Here is a 17,133-nt window from a genome sequence, read left to right on the forward strand (position 1 = left end):
AAACGTCTAAAGAAAATGAAGGTTGAAATTCTCACGGTACTCCAAAGACAACGGCTACTGATAGTTTTCTTGCGCGTGCTTGTATTTAATTATAACAACGACCAGCCATAGTATAGATGAACATGGAAATAATATCTTTCTTATTCAAAATTATGATAAATCTAGATAATCTTTTTTATATTAAGCCAGATATATCTTAAATTTTATTCTCATGAGATAAACACATTTTTTTTACTGACTTAATTGTCGAGACAAATATTTATAACCAGGAAAACTCCCAGATCAGAATTTATCAAGCTGCGAGTGAGCCATTTTACTCTCCACAGATTAACAACAACGTGTATAAGGTAAGAGTGTTTATATTTTCTTCAGAACGTGCAATAGCCGTACAGTGGTGTAGCTAAGGGTTTCCTTATAACTCAGCTTCAAAAAGGTATAAAATTTAATACATATTTTGTAAAATTTCATTTCTGGTTTTTTACGCTAATTTATCGACCTCATATCAGACGTTAAACGTCGAAATTCACAAAATCATGAAAATTAATTAGGCTTCCATTTTGAAGGTATTAACTTCAATATCATTTCGGGGAAACCCAAATAAAATTTTCCATTAAAATGTAATCAATGGAAGTTTTATTATATTATCGGAATAACTAGACAACAATAATTACTCGTTGTTTTTGATGATTTAAAGATAACTAGCTATATTTCTAATGAAGCAATTAAAATTAAATATATTTACTCTAGCTAGAAAGTGATTAAATCAAGTGAAATGACAAGTACGCCAACAAATAATATAAACCAAGACACGGTCACTTAACTGAAACACTGATTAAACGGATTAGATTGAAACGGTTAATTAAAAGATATGTTGTTAGCCGAACGTTGGTTATGGCAGTGAAAATCTTTCTCAATAAGTTTATCACATTTGGTAACTTTTATGATGGATGTTATTTAACAGATTTATATATAGATTTTATCCTTTTTTGTATTAATAAGCAGATCTTGAAGTTGAATATCATTTAATGTTAACAATAAAATCATTATAATCAGCTTTTTTCGGTATTAAACCCCCATTCTCTAACGATATTCTGGCATCACCACGGTTGAGAGGCCCTATGCACCCATCTGTGGAATGGTGTTTTGATTGGAACAAATTATAAATATAATTTCTCCAATGATAATTAAAATTAAACCTGGAATTTGTTTATTAAATTTTGGTAATTTCAGATAGAAAAATATGAACGGAAGTGTTATTGAAACAAACGACCCCGTTTTCAAAGTTGGAATTATGGAGGTAAAATTTCTTTAAAAAATTTTACTTTTAAATTAAGGATGAATTAAAGGTGTATGTGTCAACGAAATCTTCTGTATGATGTTAATGTTTTTTACTCATATGTAAAAACAATAATTGAGACGCAGTGATGGGCAAGCGCCGCTCACTTAAAGGCCTTGTTTCACTTCGAATCCTCAAAAAAGGGTTCCGGCGGGTATATGCTTTCCCCTACTGTCCCCTCTATTGTTGGCGAGCGAGCACCGATCGTTCCGCTCTCGCCAATTATCGGATTATCCCACTCGCTCTTCCCGGCGTCCGTCAAACTACATTCTTATGTTGTCGAAAAGAGGTAACCAAACCTCTCAAGCTGACATGATAACCAGTTAGCGCCGAAATCTAGCGTTCAGGTTAAAAAAATCTACGTATTTTTCGGCAGTTAGACGAAAATCCAACTCTGGAAATGTTTAATAAAAATGAAAAAATACAAATATATTTATTTATTATTTTTTTAATCTCAATGCAAATTCGAGTCATTTTTCTAAAACATTATTATAAAATTTATGAAATAAGCAATACATATTGGTTTACTTAACTATTACCTAATGCTAATTTTTACATGTTTCTTCATCGCCATTTGTGGCCCATATATTCAACGCCATCCGGGTTGGGATATCTTTCTCTTACGCAATTAACACACATTTCGGCATAATCTGCCTCCTATGATAAACAATGTTCAAATTGTTCCTTGCTAGTTCTCTAATTTTCATCGCTAAATATCTAGCCTTGGTCCACGCCCCTAGATTGTCCAGCATTTTCCAAAAATGACCATACATTGTACGTCTCGTGCGGTTATTCCTTGCACACGGAGGTCTTCCAGGTCCTATGAAATCATTAGGCCGGCTAGTCAGGCAAGGCGTCAAATGACAATATTCACATTCATTAGCTATAAAATATTTCCGAAATTCCAAATGAAATATCAAACTTCGAAAGTGAGAATGATTGGGAAGATATTGATGAAACAAACGAATCAAGCCGCTTTGGAAATGTAAGCAGTATCTTAGCCGATGATAGTACCAATGAAAATTTGAACTCAAACTTTGGTGTAGAGAGCTTGGAAAGGAAATTTTTTGTAGGCGATATGACGTTTTTGGGACAAATGGTAGCCAGTATTCAGAACCATTCTTACTTATGCAACCACCCTTTGCAAATAAAATCACACAAATACGTAGGACATGCCTTAGAACTTTCAATGGAATTTGACCATCAACACAAAGTATGTCTGTCGACATCCGACAAAATTGGGAAAAATTACTCGGTGAATATCAGTTTGCACCTGGGATTCATTACAAGTGGAATGCTTCAAACGAATTAAAAAAAATAACAGAGCTTTCAAAAATTGGAACTACCGGCGCTAGAAGTTTTAGAACTATTAAAAAAGCTATTGCAGCAGCTGTCGACGTTGAAGTTCTGATATCAACGGCAGAAGCTATGCGAGTAGTTAGGTGCCGTCTTTCTGGATACGCGTGGGGGGCGCAGCGTGCTTTCCCCCACGCGTCCCCAGCTGCGTGACGGGGGGAATGAAGCGGGGAATCGCGATTCCGCCCCCCCCTCGGGCGCGTGTCACGCGCGCGTGACCTGAATAATTAATGAGATTAACAGGTGTTAATTAGTCGACCTGTTCAAGGTCAATTAAAAAAGGGTGAATATTAATGAGCGTGGTATTGTTTTACCGTTAGGGGTCATTGACCTGTTAGATAGTAACATGTGTTTAGGATCATCAAGTAGTTATATTATATGTTTGAATATTAATTTTTGGCGGGAAAGTGTAAGCGTCGATCAACAAGTGGTTAAACTCTATAGGTCTATTACATGTTTGACATGATTTTGGCGGGGAAACGGGTAAAGTTTGTACCTTTAAAATAAACCGTTAGGGTATTTGACCTGGTAGCTATATGGTTGAACTGTTAAAGTTTTGGCGGGGATTTAACATGCGTTTATGATGATGTAAGCGCGAAAAGGATCAATGAACAAGTGGAGGGGGTAAAGTTTTTATTTAATAGTATAAAAGTTTGCATGGTTTAATTACCTGACAACGGTTAGGAAGCGTCTTTGGGATTATGGACCCGAACAAGTGATCTCTTTTAGTGGATGTTATATGGTTGAACTCTTAGCCATTTGGCGGCTAAATCAGTATATTTGTTTATAACCGTTAGGTAACGTCTTGGGGTTAATCAACAAGTGGTCTTAAGTAGTAAATATTAAAGAGTTTTATAAGCTGTGTTTTAACGTTAGGAAGCGCGGTAAAAAAGACTTAACAGAACGGGGTAAAGTTTGGAGGCTGGTCTCTCTTTTAACGGTTGTTATATGAACTCTTAGTAATTTTGGTTGGAAATTCACGTGTTTTGGCAGCCATCTTTAATGATTCATATTTAAACGGGTTCTGTGTATTGAAAAGGGTGTCCATGTCTGTTATTTTTAGGAAATTTGCCATATATACTTTAGATCAAGTTTGTGTTTAACAAGTTGTTGCTAACAATTTTTTATATATATTAACCTAAAACGTCGAATTTAAAGTCGCTAGGCCTAAGGTAGTGCCTTGGGTGTAAGCTGATAAATATTATGACAATGCATCATGTGTTAATTTTATATTACCGTTAATGAGGACGCGCGAGAAACATTGTGCATTACGTGGTAAAGTTTTATTGTTAAGCCTGGCCATCGTAAATAATAAGCCTAAAATTTATGAAATGTAAACTGTGTATTCAAGGTTATTTTGGGGTGAAGAAATTAGGGAGTTTTTTATTGGATATTTCAAGTTTTTAACATAGTCAATACGATAATAACGGGGTAAAGATAGTATATCCTGTCGTCCGTTAGGAAGGGTCTTTGGGGTCATCTCACGTAAACATGTGTTGAAAATGGGGAATTACATAATGCCAAAAGATATTTCAAGAACACGTTTTCCCTAGATAGTTCGATCAAAAAGCCGCGTCACGTGATCATCTGATTTACGGTTATTGAAAGGGGTCTTCCATAAATTAAATTATTATAATCATGCAATGCTGCCATTTTTCGCCACTAGGCTGGTATATATGGATTCGGGTACATGTTTTCAAATATAAGTCACCCCTAATAGGGGTCCCTTTTAAAGATTCTAACATTGTCTTTAAGCACATAATTCGTTTTGTCTTACACAGTGTATTCAAGGGTATTTTTGGGGTGAAGAAATTAACTAGGGAGTTAAAGTTTTTAGTGGCCATCTTGGATATTTCAAGTTTTTAACATAGTCAATGCGTTAATGGCATCTTACATAACGGGGTAAAATTTGTATTACTTGTCGAGCGTGGTCATCGTGAATAATATTTTTAATAAGCCTTAGAAAACTAAGTTCAATGTTAAATTCGTTAACCTCGCAGTTTGAAACAAGTTGTCCCTATATTAAGAATAAGCTTGGTCTTATTAACAACATCCGCAGCTCTGGCCTTATAAATGTTTCATTGTATACAATGTCTTTACGCACATCGTGTACATTTCCTTCAAAAATATTAGTTTACGTATATCCGTAACATATAACCTTTTAGTTTTACCAATCGGACATGTTTTAGTTATGGGACAATGATAGGAAACTATCGTCTTTAATCATATAATAAACTAAGTATTTACTCTTAGGATTAGCGCGGGTTGAAGTACCAGACTTTTGTTATTATCTGGATATGTTACTATTGAAACATTAACGATTCTTCTAAATATAATGCATTTATAAGTTCGCGTATTGAATACATAATAGTATTAAGAACTTATGAATACGTGGCCACTATACGAAATATTTACATAACAAGGTCGGTTCGCACTCACAATAAACGTTAAAAAATCCTCTAATCTATCGTATATTATTATTCCGTGTTAACCAAGCGGCGCGAGTAATGTTTCCGCAGCGGTTTAATAGACTTTAACATGTACGGTTCGTTAATTTTCGTAAGTGGCAGCCATATTTAGAACCTTATTGTATTTAATTGCCATTTTTCACCACTAGGAGATTCATCCTTTTAATAGCATTAACATAATTTCTAAATGCAGAGCTATTTAGAGGGTGATTTGTTATCTTTTTAAACTTATAGGTGTTGTGGTCAGTTATTGAGATTTTTACTCCTATACGGTTCAATGCGAATTATTATTAATCGATATTGTCAATTATATTAAGATTTCAAATAGAGTTGCAATTTATTCCGAGAGGGGGTAATGTAGTTTTAAATTATGACATACTTTATATAGTATATCAACTTATATATTATACGAACAATAAAAAGTACAGCTAGATAAATGGCCAAAGACTATTTTCTTACATAAGAGCTTCTTTAAAAAATTTACATAACAGAAATACTACACAGACATTTAATAACTATTTTATTTAGATTATAATATTACACTCAGTTAATCAAGTTAATTTTTAACGAAATTTGCAAAAAACGTAGCAGCCTATCGATTTGATATTTTAGTTAATATTGCTGGCAATTAAACTTTAGGTTCATTTCGCAGAAAATCATGTGTAGTTTTACAACAACTTAAACACAAGTTTTTTGTTTGATACCAGCTTAATGTAAAAGTCGCTTCACGATTTGGTGGCGCTTTGGGTTTTAGCCTGGCTATTATTTAATAGACTAGTTTCTTAATCTTTCAGGACTTTTTTGTTAGGAGATTTCAATATCGCCACAAAGAATACGTTTCTTAGTATAAAAAGCGAATAAGATAAAAAAAAATCGTTGTGTTTTCCACTACCTAATTTTTTAATCTATGTGTCTGTAATCAAATTATTACAACGAAATTTAATAGCACATTGAATATTTTTAATGGCAATGGAAAGAAAATCTAAAAGTACATGGTTGATATAGAACATTACGTGAAGTTTTTCAACTTTAAGACAAGTTACTATCTAGCTTTGAAGTTTTTGAAACTTGAGATATAAAATATGAATTCAATCCAATCTCAATAACTGACCAAAATAGCTCTCATTAATTGTTTTTGAAAGTTCATATTCTACCAGAAATATTAATAAAATATTTTATTAGAAATTTAGGTAGTTTACGGTTATCAGATATTTACAAAGTTTTAAATCTGTTTAGGTCTACGATTTGTATTACTTTTTGTTGTACGAGTTGATAATCGGCTATTTTGTATACTAAACCAATCGCGATTTTTTATTACCAACACCTACTAAGTTTTATTTATAAAAAGAATAAAAATCCGAAATGAGATATTCAGATCACGTTTTTCATGAGCTGTTATTCCTCCGGATGTCATGGACATTTAAGTACAATCCCCCCGATGTTAAAACCAATGCTCTAATTGTATTGGAGTTTATATAACGGTTGTGAGATATTTTAATAAAAACGTTTTTTCCCCCGTAGAATGAGGAATGTGTGTTTTGAATAACTTCACCGCGTGCGTAACGCCTCCCTCTGTCTTTCCTCTCGCCAAACCGCCAGCGCCGAAATATCCTGCTGGCTTAGACAGGGCGGATGGAGAGCGTTCGTTTAACGTATAGAGCTAGAACGGCAACAACTTTCGCTTTTTACACGCCAGCTTGTCCCAGCCTTTTGATCAAGGTCTTTTTAAGAGAAACTAATCATTTTCGACACTATTCAGCAGCCCCATTTTTCGAAATGAATCAATTTTTATAGGTACATTTTAATTTATTAAAAAACACAAATAATTTATACAATTAAAATATTTTTATTTACATTCAAATTTATTGAAAAACTCAATGCATATTTTTATAGATACAATTAATTTTAAATGATATTTTTGTAGCCGAAGGGAATACTGGTACCGTCGCTCTTGAAGATTCGCTTGTTAGACGTAAATCCAACGAGTTTTTCAGCTGGTTTTTGGAATAGCTGCCCCGTTTTTAAACGTTTCACGTTAAATGGGACTTCGACGCTGTATTTCAATTGTTGGTTGCGTGTAGCGAGGTCCTTCAAAGCTTCAAAGTTGACAATTGACTGATTTTTTTTAGTCAATGTAATGCCCTTAAGTTTAGTAACAATCTTTCCAGATTCGAATAAAATTGAATAAGCTTTACATCCCAAGGAAAAAAAGGCTTTTATATTTTCATTGGGATACTGGTCAGCTAATGTACCTAGGGTAGTCCCTAGCGGAATATTTAAGTCTTTACTCATATAAAGAAAAGCAGAATCAGTATCGACGTAATTTAAATTAGAACCAATTTGAGCCATTAATTTGTATAATTTAATACGGCCGTAACTGGCTACAAACGAGCCTATCGTTGGTGACCCTTTCCGATAAGTTGGAACGTAGTATTCCCGAAAACGAGTGGTGACTAAGGCTATATCATCGTCTAGTAGTTTAAAATCCGTTAATTCTTAAGTTTTATCGGCCAAAATTTCGACTAATTCCTTATAAGAATTAATAAAAACACTTTGGCCTCGATTTAAATTAATGGAATTTTTGCCCCACAGACTGTTTAGACTAAGTTTGCCAATAGCTTTTAAAGCGGGATTATCGGTTATATCGTCTAAATTTAAATCTAACCCGTCAATTTCATTAAAGTCTCGTAAATAATTAAGTTTTTGTTCTAATGTAATTATGTCTTTTGGATACGACGAATTTTGAACTTTGATTTTGTAAAAAAGCCGAATATAGTCATCGAATAGCGGACAATCTTTATCGAATGTCTCTCGGTAATGATGTACTTCGTGAATTGTAATAATTTTGTAACCGTACTCTATCGCTAGATAAAACTCGGGGGTCGTCCACACGTCGGTTATGCTACGCTCTCGATCAGTATGGGTACATTCGAAACATTGTTCAGCTGCACATTTGTAGCAGAGAGTATAATAAATTTTACTATTAATTTCAGCTGAGAGAATTGGGAGGTTTAAATTGGTAGGTGGCAGCACCGTAGCTTTAATAAGACCAAAATAAGCGTGAACGGAAAAATTAAAGTTACAAGTTATAATTTCGGGGCTTGATTTGGGATATTTATAGGAACTCATCTGGACCGACGGGTACATGCTATTGAAATCCACGACTTTGATTGGTCGATCGGGAGTGGCTTCGGCGTAAATTACAAAGTTTTCGACCCTCCCCCCACGAATGGCGTCTCTCGCTCCTATCGGTTTGGTAAAGGGTAGGGAATCGCAAAAACTCGCAATTGCTGGATCTTCTACTAACTGATCATACTCGTGTTCCCATATACTAATAAACTGTGCATTAGGCCTTTCCTTTTTTAAAAAATTTTCGCGGTCGAGGGTTTTGAGATAAATATTTAAATTTGAATCTTTTAACTGTTTATCGTAAGCCTGGTGGTCAGTGTGCAGTGGGCATTTATGGTAATGGCAGCCGTAAAATTCGGCAATTATTTCAGGCGAGGAACAATAACCGTCTAATCGATAGGGATAAATGACATGTTCTCCACCTAGCGATCGCGCCGTTTGAAATTTCACGTTGAGTTTTTTTCCCAAATAAGCTAACCATTTTAGGGCCTTGACACTATGCCGTTTCCTATAACCCGTCCCCGGAACAATCGCGATAGTGTTTGGTTCGACAAATCTACTAAGGAATAAATTTGTGACGGCTCCCGGCAACGTTATGGCGTTTGACCATAACAAATCAAAATCAACGGTTTTTAAAAATAAATTTCTAAAACTATCGAATCCTTTCTGTAAAAGTTTAACGTCATCGATCGCGTATTCGGTTAAAACTTTATTTAGATCAAAAACGACGTAACGTTGGGAATCGTACCATTGATTAAATTCTACGATTTCCTCGTCCGTAAATTTGTCGATACCAAAATATTCTTTCTCGGGGAGGGCGCCGATATAATCTAAATTGTTTTCCGTAGCGAATGAATAACAAAAATAACCTTTCTTTTGGACAATCTTAAAAGTTTTCGAGAAATTTCGAAGGGCTGTAGGTAGGAACATTAAACTATCGATAAAGGCTATTTTAAATTGGGCGAGAAACATACCCAGGGCTTTGGAACCGGTATAAATTATCTCGGGTTTAATCTTTCGTTTTAATAGACCGTTAAGAATAAGCAACGTATCGAAACCACTCCCAAAATGGCTAATTAATATGACGTTTTCAAAGAGAGGCCGCGTATCTCTTTTCCGACCATTAACTGTCACCTGGCATGCTAATAAATAATCTAGGAAATTTTGAACGCAATCAAAGCCGTGAAATTTTCGGTAATCATAATTGGTCGAAAATGGCGCTTCTTGCATCGCGGAAAGGATTAAAATTGGTCTAATTGCAGTGTCAGTCGTTATGGTCTCAAAATCAAAATAGCATAGTCGTTTCTCATTTGATTTTATTTCTAATGGGCGGACGTGACACTCGTTTTTGGGATGCTCAATTTTGCAAAAAGCGCATTTGTTGTCGCAATTATGATGGCCTTCATAGTCTTTCCCGCAATTTAAACAGCGCCTTAAAACCTGACAGATTCCTAGTTCTACGTGTTGGGAGAAACAATTTGGTCCGGCAAAATACCTATTACAGTCATTACAACGGGTAGCCTGTTCTATACTGGGGTGGAACTCTGGGCCGCGACAGCGCCGACATTTAAGATTGGGTCCGCAGTCGTGACTTTTTTTCTGTTTGATATTATGTAACAGGGTAAGACAAAATTTACAGAAAGATTGCGCTCCAAACATGGCCGAATAAGATCGTACGACGTGGGTGTGGTCTTTAATTTTTAAGAGGAAAATTTGTTTTTCTTTGAAGGGTCCAATAAACACTTTATCGAAATTATCGTCCGCCGAGATTAATATAATTTGGTAGTCGGGTAATATATTTTGGAATCGGTTAATGTCTATTATTTCTACGGGGCCTTCGGGAACCACCGCTTGGGCGTGTAATTTTTTAGCTTCAATTTCTTGTTCGGGCTTTTCCCCGTTTCTAATTGTCTTTAATTGGTATTCGTTAAAATTAGTACCCTGTCCTAAACTTTTCAAATGCTGATAGTCGGCCAAAACTCTTCCCACCGCCAGGGCTCTCGTAAAACATAAATTGTCCGTATTTCTAATGGGAATAAATGTGTTACCCTGGTTGATATACTGATCTAGACATTCATAACTTCTTGTTCTAACGCTGCGAGGCGGACCTCTCATAGGAGTATCTTGAAGAAATATTAGGTCAAATCGGAGGGGTGAATCTAGATAAATGGTTTTTACGGACTGCGCTACCTTTTCAATCCCCGTTAAAATTCTCTCAGCTGTCAACTCATTAATATTCATTAATTGGAAATTTATCGGATCTTGCAGCTCATCGGAAATTACCACCACCCTGACGCGCGTGTAGCCTAAATTATCAGCCGTAATTCTATCTAATATTGATTGGAAAATACGGGTCAGTTGGTTACTGATATCGGCGTGGTTTAATTGGTCTAAATTTTTAAAATTACACTCGAATAGCATAGATTTACACCTATACTTTCGAGAAGAACTGGCAATGATTTTATCTATCGAGTAAAAATTTTTAGGGTTGAAACGGGTGCTAAGATCGAGGGCCATGGTGTTTTTAAAGTCCTGCGTAAATATTTAATACGGTTTGAATCGTTGTCGTAAACTTCGCCGGAATTCTGCAAGTTTAATAGTTTTTCGTAAGTCCACGATTTTTATAGACGTCTCTTGCACGACAGGTGAGCGTTCTACCGCAGAACCACGGAAGTAGAGAGTAACTAAATATGAACCCTTTTTTTCCAAGATGGCCGCCAAGATGGCCACCAAAACAACCCCCCACCCCCCAAAAATATTTTCCAAAAATTTTTGTCCTTGGAAAAATCGAAAAACATATTTTCAATCTCAAATTTCACCTTGAAGATAATCTTTGACCTCGACGCCTGACACCTGTCAACAACCACTAAGCCTCGGTCTATCAAATCAACAAGTTTGGTCACGATCGGACAAGGTCGAACCGAGATATCGGCGGTAATATGTGACCCCACCAAATACTTATGTTAATTTACTTTTGGTGTCATTTTTTCGTTTTTTTCGTTTTTTCGCCGTTTAAAATGCTAATTAGTTATTTGCGAGATGGGGAAACGAATTCGCGACCTTCGCTTTATACCCTTGGCGGTTTTGGCCCCACCCAAAATACTTTAAATAATTAAACTAATATAAATAAGTTATTCGCAAATATTTTATTATTTTAAAAACAATGCTAGTTTAAGTAATCAAAAAACACAATTAGTTATTGTAATATTTAATAACTATGATATTTCAATATATTTTTTTAAACATTTAACAAAATATGAAACACTAACAATAAAACTAAAAGCTAACAAATTAAATTAATAATAAAGAATTAAAGAAGGTTGTATAAATAATTTGAAGGCTGAAAAATATAAAAACACAAATGTTAAAAATATTTTAAGTGTATAATTAAAAATAATTATAATTACATCAATTCGTAGAAGGTATTTTTCCTCTTCGGTACAAAACGAGATGTCGGGTTGGAAATTCAGGCTAGAATTTATAAATATAAATAAATTAACCTATTAAAAATGAATATATCTAAAAAATATTTACCACAAGAATTCTTTTTGTTGCTCTATCATCGCACGAATAAAACACTGGTTTTGGTCTTAATCGCTTCGGAAGTATACAGTTCGAGAATGTCTGAATTAAAACAGATCGAATGTTGTTCAATGCCAACATGTTGAATTTGATCTAACATACGAAGTTCAGACTTTAAATTCTTGTGATTCCATCGCGAAATTTGACGAGTATTACAAAGAATAAACATTCTTACTACTCGAAGAGAACAATTTTAAAGATCGCGGCAAAAGAAAGTACAGGCTTTAGATGTAATTCACCAGACATCTTGAGTTTAGATTTCTCCTGGTAAAATCCTTTACATTGAGATTTTATAGTTTAAGCCCGACTTTTATTTAAAAATTTAAAAATATTGTCTTTGGGAATAATTATTAATTTTTAATACAACGAAGGTTAACTAATTATCACTATCCTTCTTAAACATGTTTTTATAAATTAATAAAAACAATTATATTCAATTTTTAAAAAAACAACCTAGTACAAAATGTACTTAGACATTTTTCAGTTAATATACTAATCAATTACAAAAACAAACATAAAACATTAAAGTTTAACAGATATTAGTATAAAAAAGTACATAGAATACATGAAAAAGAACCGAAAAAAAAACAGAAAGAATAATAAATAATCAATGGGTCGTTTGATATGTGCGATAGGTTGTATATATGCTCAAGTGTATATAGCGAAAGAGATGAAGAAACAAAAAAGATAGCGCAAGAGATGAAAAAAACAAAAAAGATAATAATAATAATAATAGAAAAACATTAAATCTAATACAAAGCGTACTAATATCATTTCTTGAAAACTTATTGGATAAAAAGATGAAAGCAAAATTTAATATAGAGAAAAAAGAACTTTACACCAATCCCAACATTAAATTAATAAAGCTAGTTAAAAAAGAAAAAGTAGATTATGAAATATTAAAAACAACCTCCACCGCCTGAATTAAATTAATAAAGCTAGTTGATTTGGAAAACATATTTAAACACTTAAACTTTCTAAAATAAAAACATTTAAAATAAAAAATATAAAACATTTTAAAAATTAAAACCTTTCACCAAAATAAACAAATTAAAAAATAAAAACACAAAAAAGTCTTTAAATAAAAAAATTAAAATTTTATCAGGTTTGAGTCCTATTTCAAAAAATAAATAGTTTTAGTTTTTTAAAAATAAATAAATTTTTGTAATTACCTTGAGTCGCAGTTGGAAAAGTTGCCGACGATCGTTTAAATTTTGATTCGGTCGAGATAATTTGCAACTAAATAAAAATATTTATTTTAATTATTGTAATTATTTTTTTAAAATTAGTATTCCTTACTCTAAAGTTGTAACTATTTTAACTTCTTGTCGATCCAAATCATTAATAAAAAATAGAACGATCATGCCTAATTCCAAACGGATGTTATACCGTGTTAGGCGAAAGTCAGTGGTAATAGATAAATGTTTTTTTCGGAAAAAGGAAACTTGTTGTAATTGAAAGAGTATTAAAAGATCACGTTGAAGGCTCCTACGGTTTTTATGTTGACGAAACCATGGGATCTTATTTAAATTTTTATATAGGCGCATATGTTTTCCAATTAGGCGTAAAATTTCGTAAGAAAACCAGCCTTCAAGAGAGGATTGAGTGTGGAACAATAAGCCGTCAAACTCAAAAGCCTCGTGGGGACAGACAAAATTAACAGAATGAACGTCAAATAGACAAGAATTGTTATTGATTCTTCTAGAAAAAACCGAAGCGAAAACAGCTGGTGATAATTTGAAAGAATTTTTTATAAAGGGACAGGCAAAAACAATTTTGTTAAAGGGTTCTATTAATGTTTTACACTCAAGAAAGACAGTTCTCATACAGTAATTTTCAACTCTAATTGAAATATCGTTAATTTTAAAAAGGTTATAATTCCTAACTTTACGTAAAGCTAAATATTTTAGTGAAAAAGGGTTAATAGCGAGAGGATGAGTAATCTTACCAGAAACAGTCAAAACTTCGCGAGAGCCCATGGTTTATAAAAGGAACACGGTGAAAGACAGTCTTTTTATAAGAAAAATTTCAGAATATTTAATTTTTACATCCTGATTTTAACCTGTTTTAAAATCAAGTCAAAATACAATTTTTTATCAAATACACCCTGCAGAAATATAATTTTATCCATTCGTTTAAATTTTATACCTCGCAGAAATATATTTCTTCCCATAGAATTTTAAAACATCTAACCCTGTAATTACCAAAATTCTTACATCCATAATCGATTTTTAAAGCAAAATAATATTAAAACTCTTAGGGCGTTGTCTTTTTTGTCACGAAAATTAAATATAAAGTCCTTCAAAAAATAATTAATAATTTTATATTTTTATACATGTCTATATTTAAATTGACATTCACAAACAATTTTAAATACCATTTACATACTGATAAATTATAACTAGGTTCTATCCTTGTAGTATTAATCACTTTAATATTCAAGGTTTTATATTTTGAAAAAAATTAATGAAAAATACATTTGGTATAAAAGGGCAAAATTTTCTATTGAATCATAACAGGCTAAAATGGCTTCCACAAGTAATAGTCAAATCTCCGAGAGTCAGGTAGTTTCAGTTTTCGATAGTCCTGAACAGGAGATGTTATTAGAGTCTGACGAATCGGATGGGGACTATATTCAAGAGGTTCGTCGCATGTCAAACATCGAACAAGTTGGAATCGAACAATCAGTGAAAGTCAAGAAAGGGGGAGTGTCTTACGAAACTAAAACTCCGAGAAAAAAAGCGAGCGACAAGGGATTATATCTAGATATCCAGATATATTCATATAAAAACATCAAACATCTTCCCCAAGATGAACTCTGGAAGGGTGATTATAAGAGGGTGAAATTCTTAGCTAACACCCTATCCATGGATGTTATTCGAATAATAAACTCAACAAACAGGCTGAAAAAATTAATTGAGCAGACGGAAGGAAAAATTGTTGTTCCACCCACGAAGGGAAGTTAAACTCCTTAATTAATTATTCGTAATAGTAATTAGAATAATATTTTAGACCTGGAAACGAAATTAGAACATGGAAGACTCGAGTGATTACGATTCGGACTCTCAATTAGACTTTTCATCGTTAAACAGTTTTAATTATAAAAAGTTTTATAAAATTAAAAAATTAAGCCCTAGAAATTCAAAAAAGTGGAAATGTAAACAACTGGACATTGACCTAGTTCTAATAGACTTAAACGAAATCCCCACACATTTATTTTTTACAGTATTTGAAAAGATTCTGTCCAAAATTATCAAATACGTAAGACAAGAAGCACCCGGTTTCGATTTCCTCAGATTTGCAATTCAATCGGAAAATTTAGAACATCCAATTAACATTAAATTTATTAAAATTGATCAGTTAACTGTTTCTCGAATATTTAACCATATAGCTCGCGTTGCTCAATCAAAAAAAGATTTCTTTCTAGATGGAGAAATTAAATTTAGTATAATTCTTTTGAAATCCCCACAGAAAATGGGAAAAAAATTTTTATCTCTAAAAAATAGAGATATTATCGATCTTGATGCTTTTTTAAAAACTAAAACCAATTTTTACTATATCAATAATATCGATAATTTGTGCGTAGCAAGAGCCCTTACAGTAGGAATAAAACTCTGTGAAATTGCCGAGTACAAAAAGAATAAACTTCCATTAACAACCGTTCTTAAAGAATATCGAACCTTAACACGCTTTCGTAGTAAATTACAAACTAAAGCAGCTAAGAAATTGCACGATGATGTAGGAATTGCTCGAGGCGCTGTAGAAATTGGTGATATAGCTAAATTTCAATCATATTTAGCCCCAAAGTATCAGATAATAATATTTAACGCCACGGAAAATTTTCAAATTTATTTCAAGGGTTTTCCCCCTGCCGAACACAAAATTCTACTTGTAAAAATTGGCACGCACGTTCATTTAGCTAAAAATCTACATTCCATTTGGGGCGGTGTAGCTTCATGTTTAAATTGCGAAAAAATTTTTTATTCCACCACACATAGGAACAAACACCACTGTTTTGACACTAGAAATATTAAATGTAAAAGATGTTTAGGTCGAGAATTTCACGAAATTTTAGAAATTCCTTTAATTCGATGTAAACTTTGCAATAGATATTTAAAACAAGGGGAATGTTATAGTTTTCACCTAAAAAATGAAACTTGCAAGCTTTTCCACAGATGTGAAAAATGCTGTGTTCAATTTGAAACTTCAAAAACTCACAAATGTGAAACAGCTTGCGAATCTTGTAAAATCGATCATCCTCCAAACCAACATTATGTTAAACAGTCGACATTTAAAAAAGAACCACGATCCTATGTATATTTCGATATTGAAACCATAATCGAGAATAATGTGCATAAACCCATGCTCTTAGTGGCCCAAAGTGAAATTTTAAATCAGCCTGTGGAAACCACGGTTTTTGAAGGACAATATTGTGTAAATAACTTTCTCAATTTTTTGTTTCAACATGAAACTGTTTTACTTACGGATGGGAAACGAAAGCGAAAAACAATTAGGCCGAAATTTACCAACCTCATCGTAATGGCCCATAATCTAAGATCTTTCGACGGAATGTTTATTATTTCTAAATTAATTAATCATGTCATTCCCGAGGTTATTTACGATGGAGCCAAGATACTCACTATTTATATTAAAGGGGTAGACATTCGTTTTGTAGATTCTTTGAACTATGTTAGTGCTCCTTTAAGACATTTTCCTAAAATGTTTTCTTTGCCTCAATCTAAAGGATATTTTCCCTATATTTTTTGGACGAAAGACACTTTGAACTATTCAGGTAAAATTCCGGACGAAAAATACTTTGAACCCCATAAAATGAAAGAATTTGAATACCGAGAATTTAAAAATTGGTATTCACACAAACAGCTCGAACCGGTCTATTGTATTAAATCAGAATCCAGAGCGTATTGTCTTTTAGATTGTAATTTATTACGCTTAGCTATGCAGAAATTTCGCATCTTATATAAAGAACTAATTGAAATTGATATCAGTAATTATGGGGGTATTTCTCTTTCCGGGGCACTTAATAATGTATTTATTGACAAATTTTTAGAACCATATACACTATGTACTATTCCTGCTATCGGTTTGGCAAGTAGACAGAATCAAAGCGAGATTGCATTAAAATATTTATCTTGGTACGAGAAGGAAAATAATTTAATTTTGCAAACTGTCAGAAGTTCAGGGGGAGAACAGTCTGTAGGACCGTATTTTGTAGATGGTTACTGTGAAAATCCACCCATAGTA

This window comes from Leiobunum rupestre, chromosome 5 (assembly GCF_980474605.1).
Source record: "Leiobunum rupestre chromosome 5, qqLeiRupe1.1.hap1, whole genome shotgun sequence".
Taxonomy (NCBI): domain Eukaryota; kingdom Metazoa; phylum Arthropoda; class Arachnida; order Opiliones; family Sclerosomatidae; genus Leiobunum; species Leiobunum rupestre.